Genomic DNA, 22,579 nt, shown 5'->3' on the forward strand with positions numbered 1-22,579 from the left:
CTCCCGTGGGGAAGAGCGGCTAAGCGGAGGCAGAGACCACGCGGTGAGAGGGGGAGCCAGGCCCGAGCGCTGGCACCAGATTAGGTCTCAGAGGAAAGAATGGAAACCAATCATTTTCTATATATATATATACACATATATATATACACAAAAAAAATTTTTTTTTTTGGTGGAAAATACCATACTTTTGGGGGACACATTTCCCCCCTCCCTTCCTCTTCTCTCTGGAATGGCTCACAGTGAGTGTGATATTAGAAAACTCCTTGGCCCCTAGATCTGCAGTCCCAACAAGCTTGGCCTTGGCCGTGAACGGGCCATCCTCCTAGGACCACAAGGGACCGAGGGAGTCAGGGGCCAAGGCCCTTCCGGGTAGTCCCTGAACCCAGGATTGGCTCTCTACCCGCCCCCCCCCACTTTCACTTACTCTTGACTCTGAGAACTTTCGGAACCCAGTGGAATCGCCATTTCAAGGCCAAGATGAACTGAAGGGGAAGAGAAGGAAAAACGGGCCTCCTCCAGCCCCTCTCATGGCCCCAGTGGAAGTGTTATCCTGTTCTCTGGTCAATATATGTGTTCATTTTGCTTGCTTTGACTCATGCCTTACTCCATGGCCACCCTCTCCCAAAGAGGGGGTTTGCTTCTCCCATTTCCAGCTCGATCACTGAGGAGAGGGACGGGGACGCCTCTTCCCTGCTCCGGTAGGAAGGGCACAGCTGTAGGGCCCGAGCCACGCCCCGGTTTGCTGCCGTGTTGGCTGAGGGGATGCTGGGCTTGGCCCAGCTGCTCCCACCTGGGGTGCCTCCGTGGTGAGAAGTCAGCACAGGCCGTCCCTTGATGGTGGAGAGCATGAAGCAGCGGGGGTCTCCCACGGGAGCTCTTAGGACACGACGGTGGTGGTTTTTAACCCACTTAAGTTTTGGGGTAGCGACGCACAGCGAAAGACAGTAGATTCTCTCTGGCTTTGGCACATTTCCATGGGAACCAAGCTCCCCACTGAAGCTCCTCCTTCCTGGGTCCTTGGGGATGGTGGTTCTTTGTGCCCAGGTTCTTGGCCCGTATCGGGGGTGGCTCCCAGACACCGTAGTGTCCAGAGCAGCGTGTGGGGATTCAGGTTTCTCCAGGGCCTCGAGGTGTGTGTGTATCTAGCCCCTGCCAGCTTCCCGCCGTCCTGCCCCCCCCCCCCCCCACTGCTTCGTGTCAGCCTGGTCCCCATCGTGTCCTGCTGACCCTTTGGGCCAGGGCCTCCCCCGGAGTGTGGCTTTAAAGGAGTAAGCTTGAGGATGATGTTTTTTTAATTATTGTAAATCATTACCTCATTTCCAGCCTGCCAGGCTCCATCCATCCCAACATCTTTGAATCTGCCATTTTCTCACCTTGTGCTATGACAATGGGGCGTTGTATTTCCACAGAGACTTATAGGAGTGTTCAGTGTATAGTTTCTTAATAAACACTTTATTTTCTAATGAAATGACTGCATCAGACCTCTTATTTGGCAACTTTGTAAAGAATATTAAAGATACAGAAATTCCCACATTTCTGCCCCCCCACCCCCACTTCTCATTTTACCGATACTCTTCTCAAAGAAGTTTCTTAGCTCAGTCCTTGTTTCCCGAAGTGTTGGCAATCTGTTGCATGGGTTGCTCCCACTGAGACCCCTCCCAGTAGGTCAAGTCCACCTAGTGAAACGTTTCCTCATTTTATCGAGGAAGAATCAGAAGCACAGAGAGGTTGAAGGGTTCACCCAGGGTCACACAGCACAAGAGGTGGATGCAAGACTCCAGCCTGACTCCTCCACGCGCTGCTCAGGCCACTGAGACCCTCGACTCCTTGGTGGCTGGGGGACGGTTCTGTTGTCTGAGCGGCTGAGGCTTACCACGGTGCTTTCTTCCGAGCCGATCTGTAAGAGGTTTGCGAGTAGACCCAAGAGATCCTTGTACCAGCAGGTCACTTGGGTTCTCCCCCAGATGGAGCAGTTTTATAACTTCCCTGGATCTTGAGGGCGTGACCTTGCCCAGAGGAGGACGGGGCGCTGGGCTCGTAGGCCAGTCTGCTGATCCCTCAGGGACACCCCAAGAACCCAGCCGCACACTCACAATCTCAGCCAGGCCAGACTGTCCACCAGGTCTCACGGGGGCTACCCGGAGCGGGAAGCAGAGGTGGGGTCCTCCAAGAGCAGCCCGTGTAAATGAGCCGGGCTCGGCTGTCTGCCCTGGGCCCCTGGCCCTGACCCAGCGGGAGCGGCGGCCATGCCTGTAACTTACAAGATCTTCCTTTGGAGACGAGGGGACTCTGTGCGCAGGGTGTCCAGAGCGGGAGTGGAGGACAGGGGCCAAGGACGATTGGCAGGATTGGAACTTTTGCCAGGCCTCAGCAGGCTTTGTGGGAGCTTGTTGGCTCAGCAGGGTTGCCTTGGGGGCTGCTTTTTCTCCTGACCCTTCTTGACTTAACCTATTTAAATTGAGTTTGAGCCCGGGGCGGGGGGGGGGGGGGGGGGGGGGCCTCCGCCCGCCCCCAACCTCACTCCAAATGGAAGTTCCTCTTCTCTAGAATGGCCTGGGTAGGGCCTTGCCCAGTTCTGCACTCTCCTGTTCTGTGTGGTTCCAGGGCTGGACTTGGAGTGCCCCAAGGGATGGGAGGATCTTTGGGGCCATGGGAAGAGCTTTCATTTTTAGTAAGAGATTTGAGCGTTGCTTTGTTCAAATGCATGGAGCCTCCAATGCAGGGGAGAAGAGGGGATGGACAGAAATGGCCCCTGAAGAGAGGGGAGGGACCGCACCCAGCTCGGGGGAGGGGCACGTACCAGCCCTGGGAAGGGAACGCTGATTCAACGCGGGAGGAGGCAAGAGGCAAGCCGTGGGGTTAGAGGTTTGGGGGCAAGAAATGGGAGGAGGGTTTTCTGGTGGTTTCTGTTATGCCTGTGAAGTGCCAGGCCAGGCCTCATGCTGTGAGTGACGTCTGAGGAGAGCTGAGGAGGCCTGTGGTGCCCAGTGGAGGAGAGGGGGCCTGGTGGCCGAGACGGGGCCTGGTGGCCAGTGGTGCACGGAGCGTTGTCAGGCAGAGCGAGGACCAGCCGAGAAGGGAGAACGGGGTTCAGTGTCCAGGACCCCGTTTTCCCTGCTGGGCTCTGGAATCCCAGGCACTTACCCCAACATTAGAGCCTCTGGGGTCATTAGAGCAGGCATGGGGCCGACCCCGAGTGTAGAACTCGGCCCAGAAGGGCGCTGGCTTGGCCTGGCTTCATGCAGGGAGGCTCAGGGAGCAGCAAGACCTTCTGGGTTTGGCATCTCACCTGGAGGATTTCCCAGGGCTTTTCTTGGGCTCCAGTGGGCAGTGTGGTCCTGCCGTCCAGATCCGCGGCTGACGCAGGCCGTGAGTGCAGGGTGCTTGCCGGGTGCTTCTCTGGGTCTAAATTCTCGAGGGGGCGACTGAGGAACACTGGTTTTGAATTTTATTCTCGGGAGCCTGGAGAGCGGGAAGCCTGTTCTGTGCTTAGAGACAGTAGTGAAAACAGGAGTAGGGCCTCCCGGGGGTGTGCTCTTGAGAGAACTACTGGAGTCTTTCGTGAGGGTTACATGGCCAGATCCTGGAACTGGTTACTGAGCGCCGAAGAGTGGGGCCCACCCGCGGAACGCATTATTAGGTCACTGAGGCAGAGCGGCTTGGACCTCAGGCACGTCTGACCCAGGAGGAGGCTGAGACCCAGAGAGGTCAGGAAAGAACCCCGGTTGTCCCAGCTGGGGACACATGAGGTCTCCCCAACTGCCCTGAGGTCTTCCGCCTCTCGAAGCCTGCAGTCCTGGGACCAGCACAGCCGTGGTCTTCCCCCAGCCCTCCTGAGGTGAACTCGTCTTTTGGGGTTCTCACCCCGTCCCATCTAGCCCGGATGGGGAGATGCCTTCCTGAACCTCCCTCGGGAAGCACCCAAACAGGGTGATTTTTAAAGACTCCCTGGAAAAGAATGTCTGCAGTGTTTGTGTTCCTCGCCCAAACTAGCGTTCCGTGACCCCGCACACCAGAGGGGGTGGTGGGTCTTTGGCCCAAGATAGCTTGCAGGCCGCGAGATGGCCAAGCGGACAATGGTGGTGTCTTTGGTCTCGGGGAGGCCTTGCCAGGTGACACGCCTGATCCTCGAGGGGTGGGCGAGGCTGCCCAGCTCCTGGCAAGTGGGAGCAGCTTCAGGCAGGAGGATCGGGGGAGGAAGGCAGCCCCTTGCCTGACTCCCCCGCCCCCATTCGAAGTTTCTAGTCCCATCGGAAAGCCTGCCTGGGGTGTTGAAGCTCAGCCACGCACTTCTCACCCAAGAAAAGAGCAGAGGCCAAGCATGTTCCCTGTGGACGCCAAGAAGCAGGCTGCCGGGCTGCCCTGGCTCTTCCCTCTGGTGCAGGACTCCCTCCTGCAGCGGAGCTTCCAGAAGCCGCGTCCTCACCGTCACCTCCCAGCGCAGGTGTGACCTCCGCACAGGAGTGACGGGCCCGGGATGCCTGGGTCAGCTGGGCCGGCTCCTGCGGGTCAGGCCCGGGCACGAATGGACATGGCAGCGAGGGGCAGGAGAAGGTTCGAGGCCGCAGAGGCAGGGGCAGGCGCGGGCAGATCGGGACAGGAGGCCTTTGTTGCTGTGTTGCTTTCTGAGCTACACCAGACAGGATTAGGCAGAGGGCCTTTGTTTTTCTGTGTTCAGGGACTCTGAGCTCTGGCTTGACTCATGTGTTGCATGTTCTAGAAAGGAGAGAGAAATGAGGTAAAGTGGCGGGAGGTGCTGCTGGCCACTCTGGGGCTCCCCTGGGAAGGGCAGGAACGGGGTGGGGGAATCTCCTGAGTGTGACAGTGGGGGAGGTGACGGGGCCATGGGAAGCCGGGGAAGGACAGAGCCTGGTTTGCAGCCAGATTGTCTGGGAGGCCTGGCCCCCCTACCACGCACCCCACCCGCTCTCCCGTGCCCTCCCCTTCCCCATCTTCAGTGGGGCTGGTGTGGGCAAAGCTGCCGCAGGCACCAGTGGCCTGAGTGGCTCTCGCTCTGCACTTTGCCATTAGAAATCCTGTGTGCACCCCCGCACTTTCCTCTCCCCAAAAAACCTCAGCCTGGAGTTGACGTCTCTCTCTCAGAGCTCAGTAGGGCTCCCTATGCAGCCCTGCTTGAACCTGAAGGTACTTGAAGGAGATGTGCTGGTGAGAGATAAGGTCCTGTGCCTACTTTTTGGTGGTGGTGGTGGGGGGAGGGGGGAGTCCAAAAATGCCATCAGGATTCTGAAATCCATTTGGGCAGGACTTCGATCCCAGTTCCTCCTCTCGGTGGGTGACATTTCCATGACGTATCTGACCCCAGGGTCCCCTTGGAGTTAATTCTCCCCGGCTGGCTCGGGGAGGTTGCTGCATGGTGAGGAGGTCTACGGCCTCTCTGCACTTCGGGCCCCGTCCATCAGGATACGTCCCCTCCTGTCACGAGGCATCTGGGTGTGCGCCTCAGAGGGCTGGATCTTTCCCCACCGTGCTGGGCCTGCAGGGGTGGGGGAGGGTGCGGCTCGAATGTTCTGTGTGTTCTGGGGCGGGAGACAGTGAGAATGGGGAACAAGGAGGCAGCATTGGGGCTGGCCTTGGACAAGGCCCACTGGCCGCCCTGGAGGAGGAAACAGCAGGTGAGAGGACCTCAGAAGGGCACAGAGGATGCTGCTGGCTCCGGTTCTGTGTCAGAGGCCTCCGGCCCGGGGCATGACCCAGTCCACGTGGGCCCACTTTGGGAAGGCGTCTGGAACTATGTGGGGTAGAGGGAAGAAGCAGGATTACGTAGTTCTGAGAGAGGAGCCAGAGCTGTAGAGAGGTCCGGGCTGAGGGCTTTGGGGACACGCCTCAAGTCTCAGGTACAGGAGACTCACAAGCTCCCTGCACAGCCCTGGGCTTCTCGGGGTCGCGGTTTTCCCCACACCCCTCTGCAAACAGGAGCTTCAAGAGGTCTCTCGGATGTAGAGGAATCGAACTGTGGCTTAGCGAGGGGAGAGAGGGGGCTTGGGGCATAATAGGAGCAGAGCTTGGCTTTTCTGAGAGGCCAAGATGCTGAGCCGTTCCTCCCGGACCCCGGTCCTAGCAGCGTCAAGCGATGTGTGAGGGCTTGGAGGGAGGGTCCCCCCCCCTGCCACTCGGGGACCAAGGAGCCAGGCTGCCCAAGGCAGGAGTCCCAGGATCATGCTCCCTGGTCTGTGGCTTCCTCAGAGTCTGGGGCGGGAGGGCCGAGCATCAGGTCAGCGCAGATAACTGCCCCCGCCAAGCCTGACTTTGGTAAGTGACACTGATGGCCTTGGTGGCTGGTAGTGACACCTCGCTTGCCTTCGTGGCCCTCTTTCCTCTCAGCTCCTGCTGCCCACAAGCTGTCCCCATGGCAGCAACACGAAAGCCTGCTTCTGCCTTTGGGGACCTCACCGGAGCGATTGACCCGTTTCCCTTAAAAAGACGCAGGCGTCCTCCCTTTGTCCCCACGTTCATCCTGCCGTGCGCAGGGCAGGGACCTGTCCCCGGGAAAGCGATTTATTTCACTGCTGTTGGGGACATGTCTGGGTGATAGTTCTGTTAAAGAGAAACGCCGCCTCCTTTTACTCTGGAGCTCCCCCGGGTTTTTGGTCTCTTTCGCTGCTTGCGACATTGCTTTGCAACACAGCGTTCTTACTCTGCAAGGCTTGCAGCAGCCCTTGGCCAAAGGTCATGCTGTGTGACTCCCAAACCGGGGTCTCAGGGAAATAGCAGGCGGGGGGGCTGGGGGAAGGGGTCGCGGGTGCTCTCAGAGGAAGGACATCTGTCTCCGATCCCTGATGTGGCTCAAAGCAGCTGCGTGGGCCTGGCGAGGTAGTTACCTCACACGGCCAGGTTCTTGAGGGTGTCGGGAACACAGGATGCGGAGAGCCCTTGAGTTTGAAGTTAGGAGGGTTGAGGTCCTCAACTACAGGAGACCTCTGGACCTGCAAGAGTTCTGTCACTCCTAGTCTTAATCAGCACTGGCTGGCCGAGCAGTCCCCAAGTCCTCAAGTCTGTGTCCCATAGGACAAACGTAGATGCTGCTCCCAGGCCCTCCTTCAAATAGTCTCAGGGAGAAGGAAAACTCCAGAAGGCAGGCTGAAGCCAGCCTCCCTATTCTGTGGACACCAAAGCGTCAGCCTTCTCCTGTTGTTAGTTCTGAGAGAAAGCTCACATGACAGAGAGCCTGAGGGGAAATCTCACAGCATGTTTTGTCACGAGCCTCCGTCTCTGCGAGCTCCGTCTGGTCAGGAGGACACAGCCGGGGTCCGTGACTCTATCTGGGGGCTGCGGCTTGGGAGCGAAGCCCTTCCCTTCAGAGGGAGCCAGATGCCACGCCGGCCAGTGAGGGCTTGATTCCGTTCTTTCCCACAGTCAGTGGGGAGCAGAGGAGGTATCACAAATATAGAATGCATTCTGAGAACGTCTTTCCTGGGAGAATTTAAATTCCGAGTCCCTGTTCGAATGACTCATAGAATCCTTCCATCGCGATGCCTGTTGGTTTGGCAACTCTGCTACCATAACAGGCGATGGCCCCACATTCCCCTGGTACCAAATGGCCAGTCTGGTCCATATGAAGACCGGAGTGACCCCACGGTGCATGTTCAGGATGGCGTTTTTGGCCACCTTAGTGTTTCCAGTGGATCAACCGCTTGACCAAATATTGTCTCACATGAACTGATCCATTTTCTGGGCAAAGCTTCAGTTTCTGCAATGTGACTCTCTTAATTTGAGTCCTCAACGTGCAGAGAAACTTTTCTTCCCACTGCGGTTATTACATAAATGATGTTGTCAAGATTGACATTGACATTGGTTGTGACAGTACTTCCCTGGAGTCTCAGGAGATGTTAAGAGCCCATCCAATAACTTTGGAGAATGTTGCACGGAATAGCCAGTCTCTTATAGATTCACAGTACGTGTTAGGATACTAAAGGCTCTGAGAAGTCCTGCTTTAAGCAAACCATTTTATCCCACCACTTTCCCAATCTAATTAAACACAGAATGCTCTTCACTTAATACCTATCCGTAGAATGACACACACACTCTTTAGGTAACACTGGGTTATCGGGTGGTCAGAAATTTTTTTTTTTTAATAGAATGAAGCAGGATATTAACCAACTGCTGACCTTCTATCACAATGAACGAGCACACCCCAACACCTTTGCCCAATAGGCTCAGTCGCTACTTATGCCCTCTGCCTGGCAAAGAGACAGACATGATTCTGAGAGCGGTGGGCAGGTACTCTTGTGAAGGCAGGAAACCTTCAGTGTAGTATCTCCGAAGAAAATGGTAAGTCATCTCATGTAAGAGTGTAAGACTTCAGCACTAAAGCTGGCCACCCTCGCAGGCTGGTGAAGGACACCTCAGCTAGGGTTAGGACACAGCCATGAAGACCAGGAGCCCAGCCTCGGCACCTCTAGTAGCAGAATGGCTTGGGGTAAGTTACTTTTCCTTGTTCCACATTTGTTCCTGAGCTTGCTAACCCTCAGATACAAAGACTCTACCTAGACAGGTGCCCCAGATGCAACATCGCCATGAATCACTATTGTCTCCTGGTGGGGGACACCTTTTGGTTCCTGGGTTCATCTCTCTCTGCCGAGTGTCCTGGTGTAATCACATGGGCAGAGCGCCTTTGCCCCCTCCTGAGATGCTGGGGGGCTTGAAGTCAAGTGAAGGGAAGTAGGAAAGCGATGGGTGCCACTTCCTGTGAGGGTTGGTGGATTTCTCTGGCTGAGGAAGGAAGCAGATGCTTGGGGGTTAACAGACCCTCTCTGTGACAGTTGGACAGGGCCAAGCGGGAGTTCTCGGCAAGATTTTCCGACTTTGATCTCAAGAAGGCAGCTCTGCCTAACAAATAGTCTGAAATGTCAAAGAATAAATGTTAAAGCTTGAGGGGTCGTTCTCTGGGGAGTTGCCTGGGCTGGCTAGGGAGGGAGAGAGGGACACAGCAGAATCCTTCACATAAAGATTCTGACTTGGTTTTGTGATATTTAAGAAAAAAGAAAACTGAATTATTTATAGCACAGAAGAGGGAAGCAGGCTATAGAGAAGTGTCCAGGCGTAAGATGGTAGTTCACGTTCCTTTATTTAAATGCCCCAGCCTTGAACTGGTGAAACTTTTCTCGTTGGTGACATGCTGTTGACCTCTCCTTGAATTATGTATTGTTATTGTTACAACTACGATTATTTTATTCATTAAGAAAACTCAAGTCCTTGGACATGGGAGTTGGGGGGAGGAAATTTCTAGAAAGGGTTGGTGCAGAAAGCAGGAGTTATCTCTTCGTCTTGAAGGATCTCCAGTACATCCTTCCCCATTCCCTTCCACTCCCACCGGGTTGTATATGGCTCCCGGATGGGTGCGAAACATGGTGGTTTTGGCCTGGCCACCAGTTGGCCACGTTGATATTATTTCAACATGGTGGGCACTGTCTCTCCGTTATTCCACTTGAAAAATGGAGGCAACTGTCCTTTGCCTCTTCTGGGTATGCTGGGCCAGCGAATGATGCCCTGTGTTCAGAACACCTCGTGCCTGGGTGGGAGTGGAGGGGAGAGAAAATACCATCCGTGTTACACGGCAGAGGGGGAGGGAGGGCCAGGGAAGAAAGGAAGTAAAGAAATTTATAAAAGGAAAATCAGAAGTGAGGGAAAAATTGGTGTTAAATCGGGAAGGAATGAGGTCTTTCATCTGTTTCTTTTGGACAGTGATGTTGTTTAGACGTTTAAAAAAAAAAAAAAAAAAGGCTGCTTGTTGCTAATCACATCCTGATTCTATAGCCTGGGTAATTGAAATCTACTGATAATCTCAGAATTGCAGTTAAATTAAAAATGACAAGCTTCGGATGCTTTCCCTTCTCTCGCCACAAATAATACAAGTGTGCTCTCAGTGCCTGTACCTCTAATTGTTTTTGCACACCCCGGACCCTCTCGGGGATGCAAATGAATGGAACCAATTTTGTGAGGTTGGGGAAGTGGAGATGAAGCTAGTCCAAGTGCAAACGGGGTCATCAGTATGCCTCCCAACAAGCAATATGGTGTTTACCACGTATTGCTTTTATTGAAATTATTAATACTTTTGCCATTTTTCTAGATTTTTTTTTATCCACCTAGAAGAACCTAGAGAACATTTTGCACCTAAAATGTCACAGTGACACTCCCGTTATAAAACTCTGAAAATGTGCTTATTTTTATACTCGGTGACTTACTCTACCTCTCAGAAAGGTCTTCCAAATATTTTTCCTCCACAGCTCACTTTTCAGTGATGTAGGAGTGTGACCCACATCGCTGCACTGGGGCAGTGGTTCTCAGGCTTTTTGGTCTCAGGATCCCTCACAAATTATGATGACCCCAAAGAGCTTTTGTTTATGTGGGTTCTATCCATTTTTGTTATTGCAGGTGAAAACAGAACTGAGAAAGATTTAGGAACACAAGCGCGTGTACACACACACACACACACACATACACACACACACACACACACACACACACTCTAGTTAGCCATCAGACGATGTCATCACATGGCAGGAAGCCACTGGAAACACTCCACGCATACCTGTGAGAGAATGAGGGTGAAAATATGCCAAGACCATCTTGGTAGACCTTAGTAGACCTTAGACCTTCCCAGGGAAATAGCTTTAACACATGACTCTCCTGGTAGGGTCTTGGGGCCGCTGGGCATGTCTGGGCCACATTTTGAGCCATGCTGCTGTAGGGAAACTGAGGCACAAGCAGATGCTCAAATCAGAATCGCATTGGTGTCAGTGAATGATACCAGTCATGCAATTTGCTCCAAGGGTAAGGCTACCATCCGAACCCAAGGTCCTCATGCAGATACCACAGGAATGGTATAGTTCTAGGGCTGTGGGAAATACACAAGGACTTCTTCCGCTATGAAGAACGCTCAACAGTGGACATTTGCTTGCTCTGGAGAAGGAGCATGGGCTTGCTCTAGCAGTCAGCACTCTTGGCTGATTGAAGAGCTTCATCATGAAGAGAGTTTGCAAAATCCCGCTGGTGAAAGAGAGTGGAACGGGTGGTGTGGGGATGGAGGGAATTTACAGTCAGCACCTCGCAGGCCAGAAGTCCCATCATGTGCATTCTAGCCGTCCTGGTGTATCACATCTGGATCTGTCTAAGGAACATCTGGGGCTTGGGAGTGTTCTATAACGTCGCATAGGTGTGTCTGTTTAAGTACAGTCAGCACCTCGCAGGCCAGAAGTCCCATCATGTGCATTCTAGCCGTCCTGGTGTATCACATCTGGATCTGTCTAAGGAACATCTGGGGCTTGGGAGTGTTCTATAACGTCGCATAGGTGTGTCTGTTTAAGTTTAAAGACCCTGGCCCCTCCTGCACCCTCTTGACCTGGGCAGTTTTTGTAGAGGAAGATTGGACTATGAAGAATATAATGCCTTAGGGACCTTTGGACTCTGTGCACACATCTGGCAGCTCCCTGGAGTTGTGGAGGTCTGGGTGCGTGGCACTCTTCTTCCCCTGTCTCCTGTCACTTTTACCTTCATGCCCCAGATTTATCACGTCCACCCCAGGAATCAAGAACTGCTCTTAGCTTGTTCTGAGAACCTCTTTGGCACCAGGACGTCACAGTCCTCCGCAGGAGAAATGGGTCTTTCAAGAGTGCTTCTGAGATCATGAACAGCGGTGGTGGGTCATTGATTTGCCATTCAAACGTTGACCTGAAAGTCCTATTTCCTGCCTTCAAGAGCTTCCCAGTCTAGTCCATTGGTTCTCAACCAGTGGTGACTTGTTCCCCAGGGGATATGGGTGAGGACATTTTTGATTGGTAGAGCCCCTGGAACAAAGATATATCCCAAATGTCGATGGTGCCAAGGCAGAGAAACCCAGTCTACCTCAGAATTTCTCAGCAAGACAACCCTTCACCCACCTTCACACCACGTGCAGCCTTCTCCATTGGTCTACTCTCCTCCAAAGGGTGTGCTGCCCTGCAGGCATGTACACTGTGAAGCCCGGGGGTTGGCCAAGGGGCTGGCTGCTCTTTAGGGCAGACAGGAGTGTGAGCGTCGCATGGTGCAGGCTGGGTGTGCACGTGTATGTGTGCAAGGCCCCCTTGGCCGTGGGAAGGCGAAGGGGAGCAGACTGGGGCCAACTCTTGAGCACTATGTGTCCCAGCTCACAACTCCAAGGAGCCTGAGACACCTGAATTCTCACCTGACCCTCCAGCTCATTCTAAAAATATATTTAACAGGGTAGGAGGATAGGAGGTACTCCATTTCACAGTGTGTTAGCTTGATTTATAACTTTCAAATCTTCAGACTTGTGAGATACCGACTTCCAGTAATTCTGTGGTTCCTGGTCCAGCAAATGTGAGGGGCAGGCCTGGTGCAGACTAGCGAGTCATTATGAAGCAGTACGTTGGAATTAGGCACGGGGTACGCAGAGAGGAAGGATGCCTAGTTTTCAAATGTAGTTCTTAAAAATACTGAATCATGACATCTGTTTGCAGCTGTGGAAGTAAGTAGAAATGGCAGTTCAAGGAACCCCACAATTAGGGTGATCAGTTGAGACTTTACACTGTTGTGTTGTTTAAAGAGATGTCCCTCTGTCGGAGCCTTAGGAAGCCCGATCTCATTGGGTGCATGGTCTTCTTGCAGAGAGGCAACCGTGGGCTGCTCCAGGCAGGCCTTCTTCCTGCTGGGCCATCTCCATGCTGGGGCAGCACTCGTGCAGTGTCAAGCCCTTGTCAGGTTGCCATGGAGACCAATCTCGAGGCCCTCAACATTGATTAGTATTTATTGGGGATCTGCAGTTTTCTGGATGTTGTGACCAGCACTGTGCAGGAGAGAGGGAGAAGGGCGGCTCCCTCTCCTCCCCCACTGTGGATGATGGAGAGGGCATCGTTCTGTCACCGAGAGGTGAAGACCCAGGAGAAATTGAATGGGAAGGGTGTATTTTTTTCCTCCTAATAACATTGTGGTTTTTTTCTGATTACAAAAGTAATTTATATTCACAGTAGAAAATTTGTTGAAATACAGAAAAGCACACAAACACATAAATTATCCACCATCCCATCACCCAGAGACAACACTGTTAACATTTTAGCTTTCTGCCTTCTAATCTTTTTTATGTACTTATTTAATTATTTAACAGAATCAAATCATGCAGTGTGCATGCGCGCACACACCCTACGTGCCACTTCCTTTCTTTTATAAGATTGCATGTGCCATTTAAACAATATTTTGCAATATTAAAATTTTGCATAGGTTATTTCACATGGTTCCAAACACACGCACGCACACACACACACACACACACACACGCAGGTACATGAATATTCATAACAGCATTTATCAAAATATCCAAAAGGTAGAAAGAACCCAAATCCCTCTCCCTTGACAGATAGATAAATAAAACATGGTATATACGTAGAGTGGAATATTACTCAGCAATAAAAAGGAAGGAAGTACCCATCATACAGGCTACAACATTAACAAACTTCACAAACACTGTGTTAAGGGAAAGAAGCCAGACTCAAAAGGCCCCATTTTGTATGTTGCATTTGTATGAAATCTAGAAGGGGCAAATCTATAGAGACAAAGAGTAGGTTAGTGGTTGTGTCCGCCTGGGTTGGGGATGGAGAGTGACTGTAAATGGCCCCAAGAGATCTTATCGGGGTGATGAAAATTTTCTAAAGCTGGATTATGGTGGTAGTTGTGCCATTTGGTAGATAAACTAAAAATCGTTGAATTGTGCATTAAAGGGGGTGAATTCGGGGCTCTTGGTTGGCTCAGTCAGTGGAGCATGTGACTTTTGATCTCGGGTTTGTAAGTTTGAACCCTACATTGGGTATTGGGATAACTTAAAAAGATAAACATCTTTAAAAATAGAATAAAATAAAATGGGTGCATTTTATAGGAGGCAAATAATACCTCAATACAGTTTATATATATAATATAGTAGATACATATGTGAAACAAAGTATCTGTAAATATGCATATAAAATAAATGTAGATAGCATATTTATGTAAAATAAAGTTTATATATTGATAGCCTCTATATCAATATTAATTGATACATGTATCAATAGCATGTATTAATATATTGATATACAATAATATATATATTGATGCATAATATTGAGGTAGAGGACATCTCTCTCTATAGACAAACTTTCTTTTACCTAAATATACTGTATGTATTTATTTTGTATATTATGTACTTCTATACATTTTATTTTACATATGTATTTACTATGTTATATATATATATAAGTTTTATTGGGGGTATTATTACACACATATTGAGGTGTTAATAACATGTATTGATTTATGAATATAAATTTATATGTCAATAATATTGAGATAAATAATACATGTATCTCAGTATCGAGGTAATTAATACCTCAATAACGTTTATATATATAAGTTTTATTTTACACCTGTATGTCCATATGCGTGTATATCAGGACCTACTTATGTTTCTAGATAGTGAGAATTCTCCTTCCTACACCTGTCTGTCGTCTGTAGGCTCTTTCTACCACTGCCATCACCACAGTGGAAACCACCATTAGAGCGTGTCCTTACCGATTACATATGAACAGATGTATACAAGCAACTATGAAACACATTCTTGTTTGTCTCCATATTTGCAATATATCATACATCCTATGCCACACTTTTTAGTATCCCCCTCCAGTTTCTGGAAGCTCTTAGAGAACTTACTCCTTCTTTTTTGGGAAATAAGTACTATTCCATTGTATTGGTATATTCAAATTTATTTAATTTCTTCACAATATTTTTTCATGTTTCTGCTGTGGTTTGAACCTAAGTACATGAACTAGAGATATGATTGACTCTAAGTATCATATTAATACAGGGCCAGATACTCCCCTTGCCTAGCTGGTCTGTCTGTTTCGTGTATATAACCTATATGGGGATATACCAACATGTACTGTCCATGGTAATATATGAGAATGGGGGTCCCTACAACCTCAATAAATAGAGGATCATGGCATGGATTTTAACGGATGGATTGTATTTCCCCTTGTGGATAAACCGTATTTCCTTCTTTTGTCCTCTATGTTTGGAAACTTGAACTATATTGTGATTCAGTTCTTATGAAAACCAGACCAGGTATTTCAGAACTTTCGGTAGCTAGGCTGAAGTGAGAAGGACAGGATGGGCTCTGGCAGCCCCCATCAGGGGCACCGTGTGTCTGCATCACTGCCTTGTGGCCCATTTTAGACACCCCCGTTGTCTAGGGGTTCCCCAAATGGGTACCCAGCAGATAATCTTTACAGACAGTTGTCTGTCTGTAAAGATGTAACAGAGAGCCGATATAGGACCCCCCCCGCCAAACCATGGTGACTTCACATCCCAGGACGGACAGTCGCTGAATGCAGGGGGCATTCCTTTTTCCCAGGTGACTTCAAAACGTTGCCAGTGTTCCCATAATGTTCTTCCCCCAAATACTCCCCCGGTCAGGGCCTTACCCCGTCTTCTGCCTGGAGAGTCTGAGCTGCACAGTTCAGAAATGTTAATGGGATTCTGAGCGAAGCTTCTAATCTCCGATGTCATACACATGGCTAACCAAGCGTGGCACCTTGACTTTCTCAAGGTCAGGGTGAGGGTTGGAAGCCAGTACCCGTGTATCCTGACCTCCTGCTCTGGCCTTTAAGCAGGTGGCCTCCCGGGAACACATTGAGTGGGACGTGACAGCAGAGATGGAAAGCGGCTGTACGAAGGCCACAGACAAGTTCAGAGCGAGGCATTTGCAGCCAACCCATGGACTGGGCACCAGGCAGAGGAGGGGCCCAAGCTGAAGAGAAGTCAGCCCGCTGTAGCAAACCCAAGGATAAAGCACCAGGAAGTAGGAAAGGGTGGAGATCAATCATGAGCTTCTCGAAACCTGCGGGTTTTTAGTCAAGGGGTAGCATGTTTCCTCTCTTGCAGCTCTCAGTGGTGACAGCAAAGCCCATGTTGGGCTTCCGGCACGCCTCCTGCTCTTTTTCTAAAAGGGTCCTTAATGTCGTCCTTCAGGGGGTGGGCATGGGACAGAAACTGACAAGGGGGAGAACTGTGCCCTCCCTCCTTCCGAGTTCCCGGGCTGGAGGTGAGGTTCCGGGGACAGGGACGGTTCATGGACAGCACAGCAGGTGAGACAGAAGTCACACAAATATAAGGCTGCGTATGAGCAGAAGGGGGTGGTATTAAGGATGGAGCTCTGGTAGGAAAAACAAGCTGCGCAGGGGAGGAGCATTGACGTTGAACCAATAAGTGCAATTAGGCTTTGTGTCCCTTCCTACAGCCCAGGCAAGCTGTTCATTGGTCGTCCGTCAGAGCTGGCTGCCAAGAGGCCATGTGTATTCCAGGTTCCCTGGGTGCTGGTCCTTTCTGTCTGCCAGGCTGAGGGAGGGACAGTGGATGCCGGCCACGGATGCCTGCTCAGGCATGTGTGGCCCACCACAGGAGGCTCGCTGGCATCCTCCCGCAAGCCAGGGTAGCTGGGAATCAAGGAGGCACAGGATGGGAAGGAGCTCTGTGAGACTGCCCTGCCCCCTTCCTTGCAATGGGATTGCAAAGAGGCAGTTGCCAGTGATTGGAGCTGGAATTAGCTTCTGATGGCCCGGCCAGAGGGCAGCGGTACCCTCACCAACATACCAGGGGCCACGTGCCGCTCACTCTGTCTAGCCAGGACCCTGGCAGGACCTGTCCCAGCTCAGGAAGTAGGGTCCAGTCAGGGGGTCACAGCGTCCCGCCAGGAAGTGGCTCTGCCCCTACAGCCACTTTGAACTTGGTCTTCTTCCCGCCTGTCTGACTTCTCCCTCCCCGCCCTCGGCCCCTGATGTCACTGGCCTGACATTCTGCAAATCTGTCAATGGTGCCAGGGCTCAGCACAGCGGGTGATTGATACATAGTTGCTCATTTCTCAGAAGCTGTTAAGGAAGGCATTCATTCAATACTTTCCTTTCTAAAGATCTCCCAGTAAAGGGGGCTTTCAGTCTCCCTGGAAGTCTACCCATGCAACTACCTAGGTTGTTTTGACCTCTGTGACACACACGACCTTGATTGTGTTCAGTGACTTAATGAATGAGACGACTGGATGGTTGGAACTTAATGCAGGAGGTGGGGCTGTGCATCAGAGTTGCAAAGATGATTTCAAATCTGGGTTGCTCTTCATAGGAAGATGGCTGGGCACGATTGAATCATGCATGACGTTGTGATAGATAGCTCTATGTTTGGGTTCCCCAGAATTCCAGAATCCTGATCAACCCATGTCTGACAAGATAGGTGATCACCCCCGGTCATCTTAGCGGGATGGCTAAAGGTGAGAGAGCCCAGGTAAGCTTTGGTCAGACCGTGAAGGACTTGAGGCTCACTGGTGTTGAGTGTGGGCTAAGGAAAAGCCTTTTGATTTGGGCGTCAAGAGATCACTGTGACACTGTGACAGGTGGGCCATGGCATGAGGAGGTCAGAGGACAAAGCCTTGAGAAAGGAGTAGTCAAGTCAGCTCAAGTAGCAAACAGCCCTTCAAAGGGTCTGCTGATGAAGGGGGGCATGAGAGAAGTTTCTAGGGGGGTAGGTAGGGTCAAAGAATGCTTTTTATTACTATGGGGAAAACCTTATCCTGTAGGTTAGAAGTCAGCGGGAAGGAGAGACTTACAGTACCAAACAGTGGTAAATACGAGTTGGGCAACATTCAAAAAATAGATGAGAAAAGCTGAGGACAAAGGCTTGAAAAAAAAGGACTCCATCTAAGGCAAGGAGGAAAGCCAAAAACGAGGGAATTGAAGGGATTTCTGTTTCCGTAGCAAGGTACAGAACACAGTCATCCGAGAGAGAGTGTGTCTACACACTGGGGGAGCTTTTCTGTTGTTGCCCTGGAAGTAAGTTCTGGCTCAGCTTTCTTGGGAAGGGGACCCAGATACTGATGAACTTGCATAAGGAGGGTGGGGGGCAAACACTACTCGTTTTCACTACAGTGAGTTTTGGCCGATCTCAATTTCCCTGACTTTGCCTGCATCGGAGCCACATTTTGGGTCTGCTGCTCCCTTTGCCTAGTGGGATTAAGCTGGGCACCCACCTTGCTGAGAGTTCAATGGGGCAGTGGGCTGGCCCTGTATAAGGAGGCCCCCCCCAAAACAAGTGTCTAGAAACCCAACAAGTCCTACACCTTGCCTGTTCTAGCTGTGAAAAGGTTCATGGAGCACCCCCCAATGACATGGTAGTTGAGGACTTTCCAGTTGAAGAAATGGCCCTATTGCTTGGTGTCTGTGGATTCATGAATTAATGCTGTGATCGAGCCTGAACCTGGGCGTAGAGCTTCAGGTCAAGAAAGTGGGACTTCAGGAGAGATGAAGCAGCCCAGGTTCTGATTTTCAGTAACTTTGACATTCTCGAGTTTGTTGATGGTATCTCTGCTCAGACGATCAGGGTCTTCAGCTCAGTGTTAACTCAGATGTGTGACTGCCCTTCTGCTGCGGGCTGCCCTGGTTTCATAACTAGCCCTGCCGCCTGGGTTTCAGAATTCATTTCTGCTGAAGCTGCAGCCATTTATCTGGTCCTGGATCTCTAGTCCTCACTCAGTGCTTTCAGTCACAGGAGCCTAAGTAACAGTGATTGAAAAAAACCCCACCAAGGCAGTCACTCATCTGTTTAACCAATAGGCATTGAGCTGCTGTGCTACAGTTCTGATGGAAAGACACACGAGTCTTAGCTTTGGTGGTGCTGCCTTTCCACCAGGAAGGCCCGATGAGAAGCAGATGGGTAAATAAGTCAGTGAGAGAATTTTCCAAGGGCCGTCATGTTGTGTTATGCATGAAAATTAAAACAACATCCCGTGATCGAAGTGACTCCTTTCTGTTGAAGGGCAGCAGAGCAGGCATTCTGGGACAGGTAGTGGCTGCTGTCCAGGCTCTAAGGTGTCACCTACCTTGAAATATGTGAGGAGAGAAGGAAAGGCAAGGGAGGGGGAGAGCGGAGAGGGGAGTGGGTGCTGGAGGAGGCTGCTGATGAGGGCAAGGGGCTAGGCAGGATCAGATCCCATAAGCAATGATAAAGCAAGCTTGGCTTTCACTCTAAGCTCAGATTTGAAGTAGGAGAGGGATGTGAAGCTTCCTACTTTGCTTTTTATTGAAGATGACCCAGGCTGACTGTGGGGACCCAGCCATGTCCCAGTGGGGACGAGGGGTGGAGGGAAGAACGGAAACTCAGTTAGGAGCCCATTACCCGGATGAGAGGCCGTCACAGCTTGGATGACGATGGCGGTGGCGGAAGGGGAGGAAGTGGATCTCCTGGGAATGAGGACAGATTTAAGACATGTTTGGAGGCTACAGTCAACAGGATTTCCTGATGGCTGTTGGTGGCAAGTGGGAAAAGGCCATCGAGGAAAGCTGGAGGATGAGGGGCTTGTGTCACTGAGAGAACGGCAGTGCCATTTGTGCAGTCGAAGACCCTGAGGAGGGCGGGGGCAAGGGTGGGGAGTGAGATTTCTCTATTGGCTGCGCCACGTATGAAAGACCACTAGATCCCCCAAGCAGTGGCCATAGGGAGGGATTGGGACGATGAGGATGATTTCACAAGCCAGCCTTCAGATGAAACTCCTGGAGACCCACCACGCATACACATTCTACCCCGTGTCTCCAAGGATGTCCGGCCACTGGGCGGCTGCAACTGGTTCTTACGAAAAGTTCAGGGTCTCTGCTCTCACTGGGTTGCGTGACTTTACCGGCTGCCCAGCATCTGTACAGACCACTGCTCTTTGGGTCTTTGTCCCCAGTAAGTGACACATGCCTTCGGTGACGTGTTTCATGCTCAGAACATCACACCCACGTGAAGTTTGTGTGTAGAGAAGTGGCTTTTGCTCTAGTTTTGACATTATGTGCTGGCAACACAAATAAGCAAATGCTGAATCTTAGATGTTTCTGTTCAGAAGAATTCCCCAGCTCCCCCACCAACAGGCCACCCCCCCTGCTGCGAGGCTCCCCTTTCTTCTCTCCCATGTTATCCCCCCAGGGAGATCCAGTCACAAGACCTCACTGTCCAGAATGATATTGTTCCTTCCTTGCTAAGCAAGGAGCCAAATTCAGGTGCTCTGCGAAACCGTGGGCCATCTGCTTCCTGTCCATCTCCAGCAGGATGGAGAACTCGCAGGAGCTTAACATGTTTCTGTCTTCTTTCAGGGTCTCCCAGAGGTAAAGGAAGCAGTAAGATTGATTTGTCCCTTTCATGAAGTGTGTCACCCCTCCCGAAAGGACAGAGTGACTACATATAGGTTAGACGTGAACATTTCTTTCCTCTGTGCTAACACAGAGGGACGTGGCCACTGCCATTTACTGAGAGCCCCTTTCATTCCAGGCTGCTCTCTGTATATGATCCCATTTAATCTTGCAACAATACCGTGGTCTGAGTGCTCTTATAAGCCCATTTCACAGAGGAGGAGATCAAGCCTCAAAAAAGTTAACACAGCTAGTGGTGGTGGAGCCTGGGTTCGAGTCAAGTTGACCTCTTAGTGACACCACACAGCCTCCCACAGGGAAGGTGCCACCAGTTGGAAGGCCCCCTCTGTGGGACTGTGGTCACCAAGACGGTGAAAATCTTGTTGATGATGATGAAGTTGTTGGTGACAATACCTGACCTTTAATGATGATGTCTGATTTAGGTCCTTGAATACGTGTTCTACATAGACTGAAACATTTATACTCAACATACTTCTATGAGGCAGGCATTTTTTTTTTTTTTCAAATGATAAAGACACCAAGAATCAGAGAGTTAAGTAACTTTCCCAGGGTCACAGAACAAAATGATCGGGGTGGACTGAATTTGACCCCGGGCAGTCTGGCTCCGTAAGTTGTGTTCAGTGGTATTGGCCAGAGCCAAGCTGTTTGGTTAAGGAGACCGTAAAACCCACCACTGTGCCCCCAGGGACTGGAAATTTCAAAGTACAACTGGTACACTGCGGTGTGGTAGTCAGAGCGAGGGTTTCCTGGGCAGCTTCCTCTAGACGACATGCCCCTCCTCCGCCAGAACCCAGAGACGCGTCTCTAAGTACCTGGGCGAACTTGACGCCTATGAGCCAGGCACTTTTTTTTACTGCTATTGTTGATGGGGGACAGAACTAGAACACTCTCCATCCGACTGTTGTGTGAAAGTCATTTTTACATATATTTTCACATTTTTACGTGAAGAAATGGAGGCTGAAAGAGAATAGATCGCTTTCCCCGACAGCCGTCTCCCCAGCCCCTCAAGACCCAGCGAGATGCACCTGTCAGGTGGCCCTGAGGTCCTCACCTGCCTCCCCCGTGGGGATCGGATTTGCCTGTGACCCGCCTGCCTCCTCGCTAGACCCCTGAGCTCCAGAAAAATGTCTCGCTCCCCACCGAGCCCCCAGCACACAGCTTGGCTTTGACACACACTGTAACTCAATGCACATCGGTTGAACACATTACACAGTGATGAGTGTGTGGCCCCTCGGCAAGTAAGTGGGGGGTCCAGGTGGGTGCCCCTGTTTCCATTACTGTCAAAAGGACAATTTTTTATAGAACTCGCCTCTTCTCTGTCCGGTTTTCCCATCATGCTGGGGCAGGGGTGGACCAGTGGCTGGAGCTGACAGGGAGCTTTAGAGCAAGGGTTTCTCACGGGGGCCGACACGGGAGGACATTTTCCAGCTCTCCCTCTGCCCTTCTTGACCGAGACCCAGACACAGAGCCCTCGCTCGCCAGCTGAACCACAGAGTTCAGCCAGTCTGAAGGCTCCATGTGCCAACGTAAAAGCTACTCCAAGTGATTCTCACCTGCCGTGAGCTTCTCATGTGTCGCCCTCCAGCTCCTCTGTGCCGTGCCATGTCCCCAGATCTCCTGACCCTCTGTCGCTGGCAGTAGAGAACAAACAGCTTCTATAAGCCGGGCAAACGGCCCTATTTGAAGGCCCATAGCCTGGAGCGATCAGAGTTTCTCTAGCTGGAAGTGGCAGGCAGAGTCTTCTCTGTCTTCGTGTCAGGTGGACAGGTGCAGTAGGTGTGCTATTAGAGGACAGATGACCTTTGCACGGATGCTCACCTCTGGGTCCGCGAGTGCCAGGGTACATGAACATTGACCAGCAGCCCAAATGAGTAATCTCGGGCAAGAGAGTAGAAGTGAATCTGGGTCTTAGCGCTCGCTGGGGGTTCTGCCGCTGTGCTCAGAGGTTTGCAGACTGATGTCATTTCATTTGCTTACAGACATCCAAGGGGGAATCACAGTCAGGACAGATGTCCCCTCAGAGAGGTTAAGTAAGATGCCCAGGGTCACACAGCTAGTCCGTTGCAGAGCTGCGAGTGTCTGCTGCCAGCTCTAGGGCCTTGAACATCCTGGCATGAGAACGGCCTCTCCATCCCCTGCTCCCTGCACACCCGCAGGGGCAGAACAGGATATCGTCTTGTGGTTTGTTCTTGCTTCCACGTCCCTGGGAAATCAACAGCCAGGGAATTGTGTGCGAGTGGTAAAAATTGGTCTGTAAGAGTTCAGACCCCCTGATATCCCCATGGCTGTCAGGAACTCGTGCATGCACTTATAGATGCTTTTCTTTATTAATCTGTTTATTTCTAATGCCCGCTAGAGTAAGGTGGGCAGGT

General features: G+C 51.2%; 1 protein-coding gene and 1 long non-coding RNA gene across 6 annotated transcripts in view; one reads left to right on the forward strand and one right to left on the reverse strand.

Annotated features, from left to right (window-relative positions):
• Positions 1-22,579, forward strand: part of NTRK3 (neurotrophic receptor tyrosine kinase 3) — a 382,186-nt gene that overhangs the window by 272,226 nt on the left and 87,381 nt on the right. The window lies entirely within an intron of this gene.
• On the reverse strand, positions 1,446-3,606 carry LOC116590376. Its single transcript, XR_004285569.1, has 3 exons — positions 3,290-3,606; positions 2,262-2,448; positions 1,446-1,897 (listed from the first exon to the last, which is right to left on the reverse strand). It is a non-coding gene; the product is annotated as an uncharacterized LOC116590376 (long non-coding RNA).

The sequence above is a fragment of the Mustela erminea genome, chromosome 5 (assembly GCF_009829155.1).
Source record: "Mustela erminea isolate mMusErm1 chromosome 5, mMusErm1.Pri, whole genome shotgun sequence".
NCBI classification, from domain to species: Eukaryota; Metazoa; Chordata; class Mammalia; order Carnivora; family Mustelidae; genus Mustela; species Mustela erminea.